This window comes from Equus quagga, chromosome 14 (genome assembly GCF_021613505.1).
Source record: "Equus quagga isolate Etosha38 chromosome 14, UCLA_HA_Equagga_1.0, whole genome shotgun sequence".
Lineage (NCBI taxonomy): Eukaryota > Metazoa > Chordata > Mammalia > Perissodactyla > Equidae > Equus > Equus quagga.
Genome location: NC_060280.1, coordinates 17,661,460 through 17,678,772, shown reverse-complemented (window position 1 = coordinate 17,678,772; position 17,313 = coordinate 17,661,460). Strand labels below are relative to the sequence as shown.

General features: G+C 41.4%; 1 non-coding gene across 1 annotated transcript; it reads left to right on the top strand.

Annotated features, from left to right (window-relative positions):
* The first annotated feature begins 16,483 nt into the window (after positions 1-16,483).
* Positions 16,484-16,590, top strand: LOC124225920 (U6 spliceosomal RNA). The gene has a single exon (XR_006885137.1). It is a non-coding gene; the product is annotated as a U6 spliceosomal RNA (small nuclear RNA).
* The last annotated feature ends 723 nt before the right edge of the window (positions 16,591-17,313 follow it).

Genomic DNA, 17,313 nt, shown 5'->3' with positions numbered 1-17,313 from the left:
CCCTTCACCTGCCATGTAAAGGGGGCTCAGGAAATGTTTACTGAAGATGCAAAAATATAAATCTTTGGGCCAGGACTCCATCCTCACTGGGCAGTGCCTGAGCAAGTCTGCCAGCATCGGGCTCCTTCCTTTCCAGGAAGGGTGCTGACCTCACCTTTCCGTTTATTCTCCAAACAGGACATGTATTGCTACGAGCTTGTTTCCTACCAGCGAAATTATAATCACACGCAAGTCTCAGCTTCCCAAGGTTGGACCCAGTCAGCTGGCCTGAAGGTTTGTGTATCCCCAGTCACACAGTCGGTCCCACGGGGTCTCCCGGGTCGCTCCACCCAGGACTTCTGTTGTACGTGCAGAGTTTAGTGTTTTGCTCTCAGAGGGCAACCAAAATGTCTAACGATAGAGGAGTGGTTGAATAGACCAGACCTCCTTACAATAGAATACTGCGCAGCCAACACAATGGTGCTTACAAGGAGTTTTAAGAAACCAGAGGAATGCTTATTCTATGATATTACAAGAAAAAGAATAGGGTAAAAACTTGTGTGCATCATGCGATGTTAGTGATGTGAATTAAGGGGAAAGATAGAAAGAATAAAGGGAAAAGACATATTAAACTGCTCACAGTCGCTGCTTCTACGTGGCAGGATCATAGGCGACTTTCCCTCTTTTTCTTTATGCTTTTCTGTGCTTCGAATCTACAGTAAGCATTATGTTGCTTTTATAGTTAAGTAAAACAATAAACTTTAAGGAAAAAACTCATGAGTAGAACATTTTCCATTTCTCTAAAAATATATTGTTATTTAATTATGTATCCTCTGATCGATTTTTTTTTTGTAAGTCATAGAGAAATTGGATTAAAAAAAATCTCCTCCTCCTTCTGTCTGAGGCTGAAGAGGTGGCCCCGTGCATCTTGACTTGGAGTCTAACGCCTTTCCTTCCCCATCACCCCAGATGCTTTCCCGGGACCCCCGGTTAACACACACTGCGTGTGACCCTGTTCATGTGGGAAAGCATGAAGATGGAAAAATACATGTGCTGCTTCCGTTGGAGGACTAGGTAGCTGCTGACATGACTTCAAACCCTTCCTGATCATTACATGATGCTTTAAACAAATTTCTCCTATGTGGTATTTAAAAAATTTGCCCTCATTTTATTGAGGTGAGATTCACATAATATAAAATGAACCATTTGAAAGCGAACAAGTCAGTGGCATTTAGCACATTCACAATATTGTGTCACCACCACCTTTGTCTAGTTCCAAAACATTTCCATCATGCCAACAGGAAACCCTGTACCCATAAAACAGTTGCTCCCCATTTCCTCCCTTCTCCCAGCCCCAGGCAACCATCAATCTGCGCCTGTGTCTATGGATTTGCCTCCTTTGTCTATTTCATAGAAATGGCGTGATACAATACATGACCTTTTGAGTCTGGCTTCTTACACTTAGTATAATCTTTTCAAGGTTCATCCACGTTGTAGCATCTACCAGTACTTCATTCCTTTTTATGGCTGAATATTACTCCGTTGTATAGATCTACCACAATTTGTTTACCCACTCAGCCATTGACGAACATTTGGGCTGTTTGCACCATTTGGGTATTGTGAATAGGGCTGCTATGAACATGTGTGCATATGTAGTTGATTCCTTATGATATTAATGAGCTTATAGTTTAGGGTAGGTATCTGTGCTCACCATCTCAAGGCTTCCATGTGGGGACCCCCCACATTCAGAAGCCAACCTCTCTGTGCTCTAATCCAGGACAAATTGCCAGCAAGTCAGCGAGATGAAAAGGGTTGTAGATTCAGAAACAACAAGCCATGACAGGCTTTGGATTGTAGGTAGATTCCAGGAGCAAATTAGCAGGAGAAAAGGGAGCCTTGATAGAGAAGGCGTAATTACTACAATACATCCATGGGAGTGTCATTTAATTAGGCAAAATGCTGGCAATGGAAGTAGCCACATCCTACTTTTTCGCGTTGTTCATTATTTATGCCTAACAGTAGTTTCCCTTTGTGTCTCTCTGACACCTCATGGTGCAGCTCTAGCTGGGCCCCAGACATAGTCAGGGACAAAGTGCCACTTGACTCAGCTGACCACTGGCTCCCAGCTGCTCAAGGGCTCACCAACTAGCTTCTCCAAACCCTCAGAGAATGGCTTTGTCCAAGCAAAGAGGGCGAGCAGCTCATCATCCCTAATACGGTGACCCACCCCTGCTTGTATCTCCTGACCACACTGGGTAGCCAGTTACAAATTAGGGAAAATAGCTTAGAGAAGGAGTTGAGTGTAATGGTTAGGAACTCAAACTCTGGAGCCGGAAAGCTGCAGGCCTACGGCTGAATTCTGGCTCTGCTTCTAACTATGTGACCCTGTGCAAGACACAACCACTCTCATCCTGTTTCTCAAATGTCAAACCTGGGATAGTGAAAAGTACCAGCTTCATCCAGCTGCTATGAAAATCAAAAAGAGAAAGTAGGACACTTCAGTGAAAGAACTCAATCAGTGTTAGCTAGGGCGGTGTTGGTAACAAGGAATAGGCCCAGGACAGTAGCCCTTGCCAGACAAATTGCAAGAACCCAGGTCCCCTATCCCAGGAAGGCCCCAAGGAGGCCCATCTACATCTGCTAGTCTCCTGGAGGCAGCCAGTCCCCAAGCCTTGGTCACATGCAGCCCCAAAGCCCCCTCTTCTCTAGCTTAGGCTGATGCCACCAAATCCATTAGCCCTCCATTCTTCAGGGGGCACAGGTTGTCTCGGCGTTCACCTGGTCACCTGCAGCGCCTGAGACGCAGCCCTCACACATCAACAGGGCACAGAGGCCAACTTCGGGATGACTCCACAGAGAGATGGGCAAGAGGACTGTCGGCTCTTTTGGCTTTTTGTTTTCTTTTTAAGGAATGCAATTTGCATTTGGGTTTTTTTTTTTAATGAGCACATTAAGATATTGAACTAATAATAGGTACTACACAAATATGGCAAAAATGAAGATGGGAATGAGCAAACCCCTAGAAACATTGATTCTAGTCTGTGGAAACTTCTGGGCCTGTGACTGTAATTTACACCATGACCCCTTGATGGCATTGGATTTCTCTAACTCAATGCCATATTCTCCAAACAGCCTTTTCCTTATTTATACTCACTCTGAGCCAGGTGCTATGTTAAATGCTGAGGGATACAAAGGAGAAGAAGAAAAATGATCACAGTCCTCACACCCAACCGAGGAGGCGGGCACGTCCCCCACTAGCACAGGGAGGGAGCAGCCAGAGGGAGCTCCTTTCGAAGTTTAAGTCAGTGGTGCTTCTGGGCCCCAAAATATCTGGACTCTGAGCTGATGAGATGCCATCAAGGAAGCTGGTCAGAACGGACGCTATGGGGCTAGGGCTCTGCAATGCGCTAGTGGGCTGTCAGGGCGTCTCAATATCACGACATCCGTGCGGTGATATCATGATAAGTGCAGTGGGCCATCAGGTTGCCACGTTATAATCTTAGTGTTTTGGCGTGGCGGTGTTGTGCAGTGCAGAGCCCAGTTACAATCTCACAGTATGGAATTGTGTTGGTGTTAAGTCCTATTTCACTGTGGTGAATGTTCTGGCCATGTGCCATTATCGCTGTGTCACAGTGTTCTGGTGCAAGCTGCCCGGACGTTGCAGGGCCTTGGTGACCTTGCTGTGTTCTGGCTTTGGGATCTCACAACGTGAAGTGGAGGTGAGGCATGTGTGATGCTACCTTTCTTGCTAGAGGGGTTCCCCTCTGGTTTGAGACCAGAAATTCTTTCCATTGGAGAGCCTGAGACATTGTTTGTTACCGAAACCCCAGAGAGGCTCCGAGCACCCCATTAGTGACAATTACCTGAGCTGCCGAATCACTGTGATCCTGGCTTTGTCTCAGGTGTCTGTCAGGTGCTTCCAGAAGCTTGCCACACAAAAGGCAGTTGTCACCACTGCGGAGATGGCAGGCTGGGCGCAGAGGCACTGCTCAGTCCCTCAGCCAGCATTGACCTTCGCCTGATCCACAGACAGGAGTGGCTCCAGACTCCCCAGGGCGGCGGTCATCTGGCCAGCTCTGCTTCTGTGCTTGGGGCCCCACAGCCTGCCCCACTGCTCCCAAGGGCCACCCAACTCCCAGGTGGAGGTTTTCCAAAACACCTGTGTCCTCCTCCCATTTTGTCAAGAAAGGCATGGAACCGTACAGAACTGTGGTTCAGAACTTGATGTTTATCTGTCGCAGCCCACAGGAGGAAGAAGTTTGCTCCTTTCCGTAAGCCTCACTTCCCAAAGCCATGCAGCCGGGAGAGTTCAGGCAAGGCTGGACAGTTGATTCTCTTTGCACACAGAAGTTATGTTCTGTAAAGTTGTCACAAATACTGAACCATTGCTGCTAGGGGACATCATGGCTAGGTTCCTGTAAGTTTCTGGTCACAACATTTCCATCAACTGATCAATACACAACCTTGTTTTCTGTGTGTTTCTGTGTAAAGACAATTTATTTAATACATGTCGTTGACTCATTAACATTGAAGTCACAGCCGACAGCACTAGGACTCTCACCCGAACAAAGCTTATCTACCACAGAGACTTCTCTGTAAGGCTCACCACAGCCTTCTCGTGCTTAGGAACAGTAGACAGCACTTCAGCGCTATGCTTGGGGGGCCTCATAGTCAGTGAAATCACCAACAAAAAGCTCAAAAATGCAAAAGAAATTGTGGCACTAAAAAGACTGGAAAGAGCACTTGTTTACAGTATGAGTTGCAACAAGAAGACAGACCATCACTTTATTCAACCTCAGCAGGGAACGTGCGCATCAGGCGACTCAAATTTTTTGCCACTCTGCACATGTCCGCAGATAATGAAAGCACCACGAGTTTTGATGTTGCGGTACAAATAAATGTTAGCCGGTAGGCAAATTTGCAAGAATCCGCAAATGATGAGGATGGACTATAATTGGAAGGAACATATATAGAGACAGATAGGGCACCAGGAACCATTCTAAGTGCTTCACGTGTATTGACTCATTTAATCCCACCAGCACCAACAAAGCAGGTGTTACTATTGTCCCCATTTTACAGCTGAGGGAATGGAAGCAGAACAAAATAGCTTGTCAAACATCCCACAGCCAGGAAGGGGCAAAGCCAGGATGTGAACCCAGGCAGTCTCCCTCCAGAGCTCCCACGCTTAGTCCACATTGCCTCTGGGTAGCAATCTCCATCAACAGCTTTCATTTCCCAAGAGAATCACTTGGAAGCCAAAGACCCAAACCCCCACTCTTTCCTCCAGCATGGCAGGCTGGCTCATACTTTCTCATCCAGAGCAGTTGAAGTGTTCCTGATGCTTCCAGATGTGCTAGTGTCCCATCTGCCATTTGGTGACCTCCACTGAGGCTTCTACTACTGGCCTTGCTGTTATTGACACACCCACATTGGCTGCCTTGCCTGATTGGGGAGGGCCCCCTCTTCCTACCGTTAAACTATTGGGTCCCACTTTCTTATGAGACTCCTCCAAAATTTTTTCTTTTGTCGGGGAGAGAGAGTGTTGCATTGATCCTCAGGACAAGTCATTAAGGCTAGGTACCTGGTGCCTTCCCCATGACTCAGGCAAGAATTCAGGTGACTCTCTACATGAGAGTGATCCCTGGACCCTGCGAACCCCTTTCCCCACTGGGGTATGTGCACAAATAGGTAGGAGAGGGTATGGTAGAACGGCTGTAAGCACCAGCTTTGAAGTCTGAGATATTTGTGTGGCTGTGGAAAACTTGCAAACCTCTCTAAGCCTCACTTTCAACACTGTAAAGTAGAAGTGATAATCCTACCTTGTGATAGTAGTGATAAAAATGATAAAGTAGGGTGATAATAGTACTTCCCTCATAAGGTGGTTGAGAGACTTAATTGAGAAAATTCATGTAAAAGTTTTCACACAATACCTGGTACCAAGAAGAGCTCAACGAGAAGCATCTTATTTTTCTTGCATCTTTTATTTCGCAAGTATTAATTTTAGTGTTCCAGGTCTACCACCGTCAATTCTAAAGGTCTTTTGCAGTTTCCACAAGAGTGTTAACACTTTCAAAATCAAATAGGACTTTTGGTGGTTTGTACACCAAGCTCCCAAGGTGTGCTTATAGCTGGACATCACTTCACCTCCACCAGAAAATTTCCAGAGACATCCGGGGATTCCAGGGGGTGGTAGCAATGGTGGCATAATTTTTATCTTTTGAATCGTCCCACAAAACAGAGACTAAGACAGCAAAGCCAAAACCCTGGAGACAACTCTACAGTTAAACAAGGAATCCATACTAGCCCCAAATAGGAGCATTTGAGGAAAACGCACAAATACAACCCAGACCATGTGGCATCAGCAAGTGTGCCAGGGCAAGCAAAGCCGAGACAAAGGGATTTATGTTGAACTTGAGATTCAGAGAACCCAAAATTGCCAACAGGTACTCCCAAGAGAAGGGAACACAACCTGGGGAAAACAGCCATAACCGCAGGGGCCCTGCAGGCCTTGTTTCTGAGCACAACATCAGAGAATGCGGGAGCAATTTGGGTTCTATGAACTCTTAGAACTAACAAGAGCTCCCTTCCAGGAGAAAGGTCTGCACTGGATAGAAATCTCTGGGAGCAGAATCTAATTTATCAGGACAAAGCATTAGGGAAAGAAGAAAAAGATCCTAATAAAACTGGGAGAGAGGAACCGAGCCAGCCATTCAAACACTTTGTTAACAACAGAATGGTTAGCTATTAGAGCTGTGCAGCCAGGAAAATGATCCTGGCCCACCCTCCCCTCCCAAGCGAATAGGAGAACTCATGCCCTTTAAGCAAGAACAACAAAAAAGAATTGTGTTTCAATCCCACACAAAGTTATTTAAAGAAATAACAGAATAATATCCCCACAGACAATAAAATATGCCAGGAATAAAGACTAAAGGTGCAGAGAAGAAAACAAAGAGAGCTCCACGCACAGACGGCTGCCCTGGTGGATTGTATCAAAATGTGTAAAAGAAATAATGCTAATCTTACAAAAACTCTTTTAGAAAATAGAGGAAGAGGGAGTAATTCCAAAATAATTTTATGAGACCAGAGTTAACAAGGACCAAGAATTTGGTACCAAAACCTTATGAAGATACTAGACATTACACATCAATATTCCTTATGAATATAGATATAAAACCCTTGAAAATATTGCAACTAAGGTACAATATATAAAAAGGATAAAACTTCCTGACCGACTAGGGTTTATCTCAGGCATGCAAGGTTGGCTTAACTTTCAAAAACAATCGATGTAACCATATTAACAGAAAAATATGATTATTTCAGTAAATACAGAAAAATCCTTTCACAAAATTTAAAATTCAAGACGTATTCATGGTTAAAAAGAAAAAAAAGAAACACCTCTCAGCAAACTAGGAACAGAACAGGAATTCCTCAAGCTGTGTTATAGTGGTCTTCCAAGAAGCAGACGCCAAGACAGGATTACCCTTGCAAAAGATTTATTAGAAGAAATGCTTGTGAGAAGAAATGAGGAGACGGCCCAGAGGAGGAGGAGAGATTTGTCAGATCATGATACAGATCTGACCCCAGGGAAGGAGGCAGGTGATATAGAAGCATCTGAAACTCCAGTGCAGCTTTAAGAGAGTTAGGCAAGGCCAGCAGGGAATCCTCAAGCCAGTCACCCCCCACAGGGATCTCACGTCTCCTAGGCGTTGGCTGGGAGAAGCCTTTGGGAAGTGTGGCCTCAGCACAAAAACAAAGTGATGGATTTCAGAATGTAGCTGCTGAGGCTGTCTGCCTTTAAGCTTCCCAGACTTAGAAATCCAAAGGGGACATTTTCATAGCCACCAAGGTCTGCTAAAGGGTATCCATGAAAAACCTAAAACTAACCTCACATTTAATGGTAAAACATGGAACACTTTTCCTCTAAGATCAGGAACAAGTCAAGGATGTATATTCTTACCACTTGCATTCTGCAATGTGCCGAAGTTCCCAGCCAGTGCAAAAAAAGAAAGGGAAAGGCATAAAGATTGGAGAGGAAGAAGTAAATGATTGTATGTGTAAGATGTCTACCAAAAAATCTACCCATTAATGAGGTAATTTAACAAGATTTCAGGACACAAGGTCAATATAGAAAAAGTAATTGCATTTCTATATACTAGCCACAAACAATTGGAAAATAAATTTTAAAAATACTAATTAGCGACAAAAAAAAGAGAGAAAATATTTAGGGGTAAATTTAACAAAATATATGTAAGCCCCCTACACTGAAAGCTATAAAACATCTCTGGGAAATTAAGGAAGGCTTAAATATATAGAGAAAGAACCAACACGCTCTTGGATTGGAAGACTCAATACTGTTAAGATGTCGGTTATCTCAAAATTGATCTATAGATCCGATACAGTCCTGTCATGAGCTGAATTGTGCGTCATCCACCCCCCCCCCCCCCCCCCGACAAAATCCATGTGTTGAAGCCCTAACCCCCAGCACCTCAGGAAGTGACTTCATCTGGAGGTAGGGCCTTTAGTGAGGTGGTTAAGTTAAAATAAAGCCGTTAGAGTGAGCCCTAATCCAACCTGACCCGCATCTTTATATGAAGAGGAGATTGGACACACAGAGACACCAGAGCTGCCCACATGCAGAGGAAGGACCCCGTGAGGACGCAGGGTGAAGGTGGCCATCTGCAAGCCCAGGAGGAACTAAGCCTGCTGACCCCTCCAGCTTGGACTTCTGGACTCCAGAACTGGGAGAACGTAAAGTCTTGCTGTTGAAGACACCCAGTATGTGGCATTTTGTTATGGAGCCTTATCAGACCAATACAAATCCCGCCGAAAAAAATCACTGAAGGCTTCTTTATAGAAGTTGACAAGCTGATTCTAAAACTGAAATGGAAAGGCAAAAGGCCTGGAATAACCACAATATTCTTGTTAAATTGTTTTTAAAGTCATAGGACTTACATGGCCTGATTTCAAAACCCACTATAAAGTTACAGTGATCAAGGCAGTGTGGTACTGTGTGAGGATAGACAAACAGATCAATGGAACAGACTAGAGAAAATAGAAACGCACTGAGACGTATCTAGTCAGTTGATTTTCAACAAAGGCACCAAGGCAGTTCAACAGGGAAAGAAAAGCCTTTTCAATGAATAAAACAAGTGGATATCCATATTTAAAAACAAAAACCTCACACCATTTACAATAATTAATTCAGACAAAAAGTAGACTTGAACAGAAATACTAAAACCATAGAGCTAGAGGAAAACACAAGAGAATATCTTTCCGACTTTGGGCTAAGGAAAATTTTCTAGAGAGGACACAAAATGCACTGCATATAAAAGAAAAGTGATAAACTGGGTTTCACTAAAATTAATAACATCTGTTCATCAAAAGACACAATTAAGGAGGGGCCAGCCTGGTGGTGCAGTGGTGAAGTTCGCACATTCTGCTTCTGAGGCCCGGGGTTCGCTGGTTCAGTTCCTAGGTGCAGACATGGCACTGCTTATCAAGCCATGCTGTGGCAAGCATCCCACACATAAAGTAGAGGAAGATGGGCACTGATGTTAACTCAGGGCCAGTCTTCCTCAGCAAAAAGAGGAGGATTGGCGGCAGATGTTAGCTCAGGGCTAATCTTCCTCAAAAAAAAACAAAGACACAATTAAGGGGAAAAAAAGGCATATCACAGACTGAGAGAAAATATTTGCAAAACATATATCCGACAAGAAATTGTATCAAAAATATGTAAAGAACTCCTACAAATCAATAATAAAAAGATAATGAAAAAGGGCAAATACTTCAAAAGGAAGATCACAAAAGAAGATACATAAATGGCTAGTAAGCACATAGAAAGAAGCTTAACATCATTAGTCATCAGAGAAATGAAAATTAAAACCATAATGAGATATCACTCCACACCCGCTAGAATGGCTAAAATTGAAAAAGACATAACAGCAATTGTCAATGAGGATACAGAGCAACTGGAACATTCATACATTGTTGGTGGATCGTTAATGGAACAACACTTTGGAAAAATAATTGCTTGCTTCTTTTTCAAAAAAATTTTCTAAACTTCCCTATTTTTTTTAAAATGTTTTATTGAGATATAATTGACACGTAGGATTATATTAGTTTCAGGTGTACAACATAGTGATTCGATATTTGCATATATTGCAAAATGGTCACCACAAGAAGTCTAATTAACATCTGTCACCATACATAACTACATATTATTTTTCTTGTGATGAGAGCTTTTAAGATCTACTCTCCTAGCAACTCTCAAATATATGCTACAGTATTATTAACTATAGTCCCCGTGCTGTACACTACAGCCCCAAGACATATTTATTTTATAACTGGAAGTTGGTACCTTTAGAACACCCTCACCCATTCTGCCCACCCCCAGCCCCCACCTTTGGCAACCACTAATATGTTCTCCACATGTATGAGTTTGTTTGTTTATTTTTTAAAAATTCCACATATAAGTGAGGTCACATAGTATCTGTTTTTCTCTCTCTGACTCATTTCACTTAGCATAATGCCCTCAAAGTCCATTCATTTTGTCACAAATGGGAAGATTTCCTTTCCTTTTTTTAGTTGAATGATATTCCACTGTGTGTATATATATATATATATATATTTTCATACATATATGCCACATTTTCTTTATTCATTCATCCATCGATCGACACTTAAGTTGCTTCTGCATCTTGGCTGTTGTAAATAATGCTGCAATGAACACGGGGGTGCAGACAGCTTTTTGAGTTAGTATTTTCATTTCCTTCGGATAAATACCCAGAAGCAGAACTGCCTACTTTTCTTTTATTAAACGGCTGATCTTTTTCCAGCCTTCTTTTTTTGTTTTTTTAAAGATTTTATTTTTTTCCTTTTTCTCCCCAAAGCCCCTCCAGTACATAGTTGTATATTCTTCGTTGTGGGTCCTTTTAGTTGTGGCACATGGGACACTGCCTCAGCATGTTTGATGAGCAGTGCCATGTCCGCACCCAGGATTCAAACCAACGAAACGCTGGGCCGCCTGCAGCGGAGCGCGCGAGCTTAACCACTCGGCCACGGGGCCAGCCCCTGGAACCGCCAACTTTTTAAATAAAGTCTAGCATATGCCTACCTTATGAGCCAACAATTCCTCTTCTAGGTGTTCACCCAAGTAGAATGAAATCGTGTGTCCACAAAGGGACTTGTGCAAAAATATTCACAGCAGCTTTATTCTTTATAGCCCCAAACTGGAACAAACCAAATCCATCAACAGATGAATGTGTAAAGTGTGGTAAATCTAATGTGGAATACTACTCAGAAACTAAAAGGGGCACATCACTGATAACACTCAAGAATACATATGAATCTCAAAACATATATTAAGTACAAGAAGTCAGACACGAAATAGCACATACTGCATGATCCCATTTATATGATGTTCCGGAACTGGCAAAATTGAACTATGGTGATGGATATTAGAACATTATTACTTCTGGGGTGGGGTAGGAGGTTGTCTGGAAAGGAGGAAGAAGAAATTGTCTAGAGTTATGGATTGTTTTCTATATTGATTAGGGTTTTGTTTCATAAATTTTGTTTAAATTTGTGTAAATGTTGTATAAATTTTTCAAAATCATCAAACTGTACCCATGATGCATTTTACAGAAAGCAAATTGTACGTGGAAAAAAATGCTAGAAACAGAAAAAATAGAACTAATAAATACATCCAAAAGTTAATTATTTGAAAGAAAGAATATAATTTAAAAAATTAACTAACAAAATTGAGGAAAGAAGCAGGGGAAGGAACATATGCACAAAATTAGACATGACAAGGAGAAAATAACCATCCAAACTGAGCACTTTTTCAGAAAATGATAAAAGCTACTTTGTACAATTCTTTGCAAATAAATTTGGAAAAAATAGGTGAAGTGGGTAATCTAGACAAATACAACTTGTCAAAATCAACCCCAGCGGAGACAGAAAGTCTAAACATGCAAAATACTACAGAGGAAATAGAGGAAGTAGAAAAAGAGCCTTCCCACAAAAATGCACTGGGTCCAGATTATTTCTCAGGGAAATACTTCCTCTAAAAATTACTTTATGAAGTGAGTATAACATCAATCTCGACCTGAAAATAATTGCTTCAACAAAAAAACTGGACTCACATAAATATCAATAAAAATGTTAAAGAATTAGCAAACAGAATCCAACAGCACATTAAATTTTTCATCATGACCAAGTAGAGTGGATTCCATAGTCTAAAATCCATTAATATCATCCATCATATTCATAGGGTTAAGAATTATGTAAGTAGGTATCTAGAAAATTCAAAAGAATCAATAGAAAACTACCACAAACAAAAGAATGTAGTAAAGTAGGTTATATAATCAATATACAAAAATCAAGCCTTTATAGATACAAACAAAAATCAGTTTCTATTGGAAAAGAAAACCCCTTTGTGAAAGCCAAATAAAATAAAATACCTAGGCTAAATTTAACAAGAAAAGTCCAAAACCTATGCGAAGAAAAACTGTAAAACATTTCAAAAACACGCAAAAATAATCTTGCAGAAATGGAAAGATATACCATATTCTTGGACAGGAAGACTCAATGGCAAAGATTTCAGGTCTCCCTAAGTTAATTCATAAAATTTAATTTAATATAATCCAATAAAAATATGATTAAGTTTCTTTCTGGAGCTAGATAAGTTTATAACAAAATTCCTTTGGAAGATTAGATCAGCAAGAATAGCCAAAAGAGAAAGAGCCTGGAAAAAAAAAAATGTAGCCTGAAAAATGAGAAAGAAAGAGAGAAAAAAATGAGGAAGGGATAGCCCTGGCAGATGCTAAGATATAACGGCGCCAGTTAGGAGAGTTTGGTGGTGTTACATGCATAGACTAACAGAAAAAAATAGAAAATCCAAAAATAGATCCAATTGGAAATGTATATTATAAAGGCAGAATCTCAAATTAGTGGGAGAAATGATGGTCTTTTTAACCAAAGTCATGGGGCTAACTGAATAGCCACATGTAAAAAGATAGAATTGTATTCATTCCCCACATTGTATACCAAGATAAATTCCACGTGGATGAGAAAGTTAAATGTGTTAAATTAATCCATACAAGTACAGAGAAAACAAGTCTGACTTATCCTACAATCCAGGAGCGAGGGGGAGCTTTCCTACCTCTGGCTCAACATCAAGAAGCCATAAGGGAAAAGATAGATGAATTTCATTACATAAAAATAAGAAAAAAAAATTTTAACTTACATAGCAAAAAAGTAAGGAGACAACAAACTGGGGGAAATTTTTCAACTGTTATCCTAGATAAAGGGTTAGTCTTTCCAGAATATAAAGGACTTTTGGAAATGAAAGACCAATAATCCTATCAAGAGAAAAAAAGGCCAGGGATATGCACAGACAATTCACAGAAAAGTAAATACAAATGTCTTTTATCTATATGGAAAGATCTGGATTGTGTACATAATAGGAAAAAGGCAAATTAAAAATACAACAATATACCATTTTTCACCTATCAGAGTGGCAGAAACGCAAAAGATTGACGAACACTCTTTTGGCCAGACTTTGGGAAAACAGGCACTCCCATCATTGCTGGAAGGAATGCAAAAAGATGCAAATGCTATGGAAGGGAATTTGGCAATATCCAGCAAAATAACATATGCACTCTGACTCTTTCACCCAGGAAGCCTACTTCTAGGAGTCTGTCCTGAAGAAACACTGATAGAAACACAGAATATGAACACATGTTTTTATAACAGCAACAACCCTAATGTCCATTGACAGGTGGCTAGGAGAATAAACTATGGCACATTCAAATAGTGAAGTGCTACACAACTGTGGAAAGGAATGCAGAATCTCTCTATGTATTACTAAGGCCTGAGCTCCAGAATATAATGCAAAGGGAAAAAAACGGTGGACTAAAGTATATATAATAAGCTACCGTTTATCTAAGAGAGTATATATATACATTTATGTGTGTGTGTGTATATATGCACATATGTCTATAATTATGTATTCATGTATGGATTTGCTTATGTAAAAAATTATGGAAGAATAAGCCATAAAGTAAATAAAATTACTGGCTAAAGGGAAAGGAGAAAAAAAGGAAGTGAATTTGGGATGGAAGTTGGCCTTCTCTGAATAACACCTTGTTTTTTAGATTTGACTTTAGAACCATGAAAATGCTTTGGGTGCTTATAAACAATGTTAAATCAGAATGGAAAAGACAATTCCCAGAACCAAGGGCAAAATAAAATAAATGACTCTTACCCTGCATTAAGTTCATAGCTTACTGAGGCAGAAGTATATTATTTTAAATGGTTTGAAAATACAGTAATACAACTGTATGTCTCTAGTAAGACATGCGTAAGAACTGCAGGGGCTGGCCAGGTGGTGTGGTTAGGTTTGCATGCTCTGCATTGGAGGTCTGGGGTTCACGGGTTCAGATCCTGGGGGGGACACAGCACCACTCGTCAAGCCACACTGTGGTGGCATCCCACATGAAACAGAGGAAGATGGGCACAGATGTTAGCTCAGCAACAATCTTCCTCACGAAAAAAAAAAAAGAACTGCAAAAATAATAATAACTATTTTCACTAATCGTATGTTTGGTATTGTTTTTCAGAAATATATACACAGTGGAGTAAATAAATAAGCAATTATGCTATTTTCAGTAAGAACCAAGATTTTTAGCATTAGAGGAAAAGATTCTAAATAAAATCAAAGCAGTTAAGCAAAGCCCCGTAATCCTAAACATGGATGAAAATATCAGCATAAACTCATAAGATATTTTCTCTTTAAGAAATATTTTCATTTCCAAGCTTGGACATCTTTTCTTTCCAGAAAGCAAGGAATCTACCAATGCCTGCTGGAGTCATGATCATGTCAGAACTCAGGAAGCAACTCAGAAAAGAGGCTCCCACCCGCTGGCCAGAGATGTGAAAATCTGAGCATCAAAGAGAAAAATAACAGCGATGTGTTGAAACACATGAAATATGTTTAAACTCATGAGTTGCTAATGATGCTATAAAACAGAAAATCTCATTGGTCATCTCTGGAGGATATAAGGGAGCCAACCCACTATCCTGAGTGCTGATAAGTCTAGGGAAGGAATCAAGCATTTAATCTGTTTTTTCCTGATTAAACTATATCATAAGTTAATCGAATAGTTGGTGAGGAAACAATTTTCTCTATAGAAACAGCCCATGTAATAAAGGAGGAAGGAATGCTAGAAATAGAATGCCACCATTTCGCAGACCCCCAATTGAAATTATGGATCTGGGCAATGATTATCAATGGCTGTTACATCCCAAAAAAGACAACCAGTCATCATGTTCCAGCTGATGGAAGCACAGGACAACACCCACAAAGCAGTCTTGCAAAGAAATAAATAAAGCTGGACTCGATCAAGTCACTAGATGTGGCTGCCATTTTATAGAAAATAAAGGGGTCAAAGAAGCAAGGTAGACAACAATACAGGGATGCAGTCCTGTCTAGAAAACAGGAAATGATCTGGTCTCTTCCACGGATGAATTGCAGGGAAATAGAAAGAGGGCTGGAGAAGCTATAAATTGAAGAGACTAAGAGAAATATCAACAAATTACAATGCGTGAATCTTGTTTAGATCCCAATTCAACCAGGAAAAAAAGAAACAGTTGTGGAAATTTGAACCCCGGATATTTGATGATACTAAGAACTTGTATTCTTTCATTGTTATAGTGATGTTAAGGTTGTTCTTTTCAAAAGTTCTTAATCTTTTAGAAAGGCATCACAAATAAACAAGGGGAAATGACATGATTTGGGGGATGTGTTTTAAATACTCTGTCAGGGGAACTATAGATGAAACGAGAGTGGCCGTGAGTTTATTTTGTGGCTGGGTAAGAGGCCCATGAGCGTTCGTTGTACTACTTTGTCTAATTCTGTGAATTTTTGAATTTGTTATAAGAAAATTTTTAATGCAGGAAGTTCATAGAGTGGGTAAGCATTATACTCCAGTGAAGGTAGGCCTTTGGAAAGGAGAGAACGGAGCAGGAAAATCCATTGACTGCAGAGAACTCACCCCAAACGTACCTTTTCTTTTTGTCACTGTAGGCAGCCTCACCTTTGTGAGGGCTGGATTAGCTGTGCAACAAATGCTCCGCTCGGAATGTGGCATGCCAACAGGACTCTCCATCTGGGGAGGCTGCCAAGCCTTGACACCAGCCAGCTAAAACAGTGTTTCTTAAAAGTTGGTCTAAGGAATTCTGCCAACCCACAGTCAGGTGGCGGGCACCGGCTGGCACGTCCACCAGCGTTCCTCAGACATTCAGGAGCTCAATCACCTCTGCCGCCTAGAAGGGCCCTCTGACCTGCCGCATCCATGGAGATCTCTCGTCCAGGTTTAACAATCACGTTTTCACCAAAAATCCCCTGCCCGGACTGCCTACATTGCCTCAATTTCTTCAAGCCTGTTTCTATCAGAATCATACACACAGGGTATCTAGTAGTGTCTTATACGAGTAGGCACCAGTGCTCGCTTCAGCAGCACATGCACTAAAATTGGAAAGATACAGAGAAGGTTAGCACAGCTGCTGAGCGAGAACGGCACACAAATTCGTGAAGCATTCCATATATTAAAAAAAATATAGATACCATATACCCACTACCTGCTGTGTCAGGCACTGCTCAGCCCTTTGCATCCAAACCTTGCAATGACCCTGAGAAGAGTTATCATTATCCCATTTTACAGGTGAGAAAATGGAGGCAGAAGCTTTAAATAGCTTAGCCAAAGCCACATGGCTTGTAGATGGCAGAGCTGGGATTTAAATACAGCTCTATCTACTTACAAACATGTTTATTTAACCGCTATGCTGGATTGCCTTCTTCAGCAGCCAAGTGGCTATTCAATCCGTGTTCGCTGGGAGATACGTGAACCTAACTGAGAAATTCAGGCATCCTGCCTCGTGTCTCCCCTTGCACACCTCCTGTATGTCCCAGTGTCCCAGCATCCTCTCTGCTCCGTGCAGTGGAGGTGCTAACCGATACATTCCACTGGGCCTGGAAGAACGTAAACACATCTGGAAGGAGGCCGCCATGGAGCAAACCAACCTCCCCCAAGTACGGACAGGACGAGGTGTCTGTAAATAATCATAAGCGTGTGAAGACATTCTCTCCCCTGGGGCTCCCTCTGCAAAAAGTTGATAGTAATTGATGAGGCTACAGGGGCATGCCAACACTTCTGCTCTTAGAACCAGGTGTGGTTATTTACAGAAATGTCACTTTTCCCAGCCCTCCCTCCCCATCTCTGCCAGAGGCTTGGAGACAGCAAATATTAATTTACTGCTGCCCCGGGGCTCAAG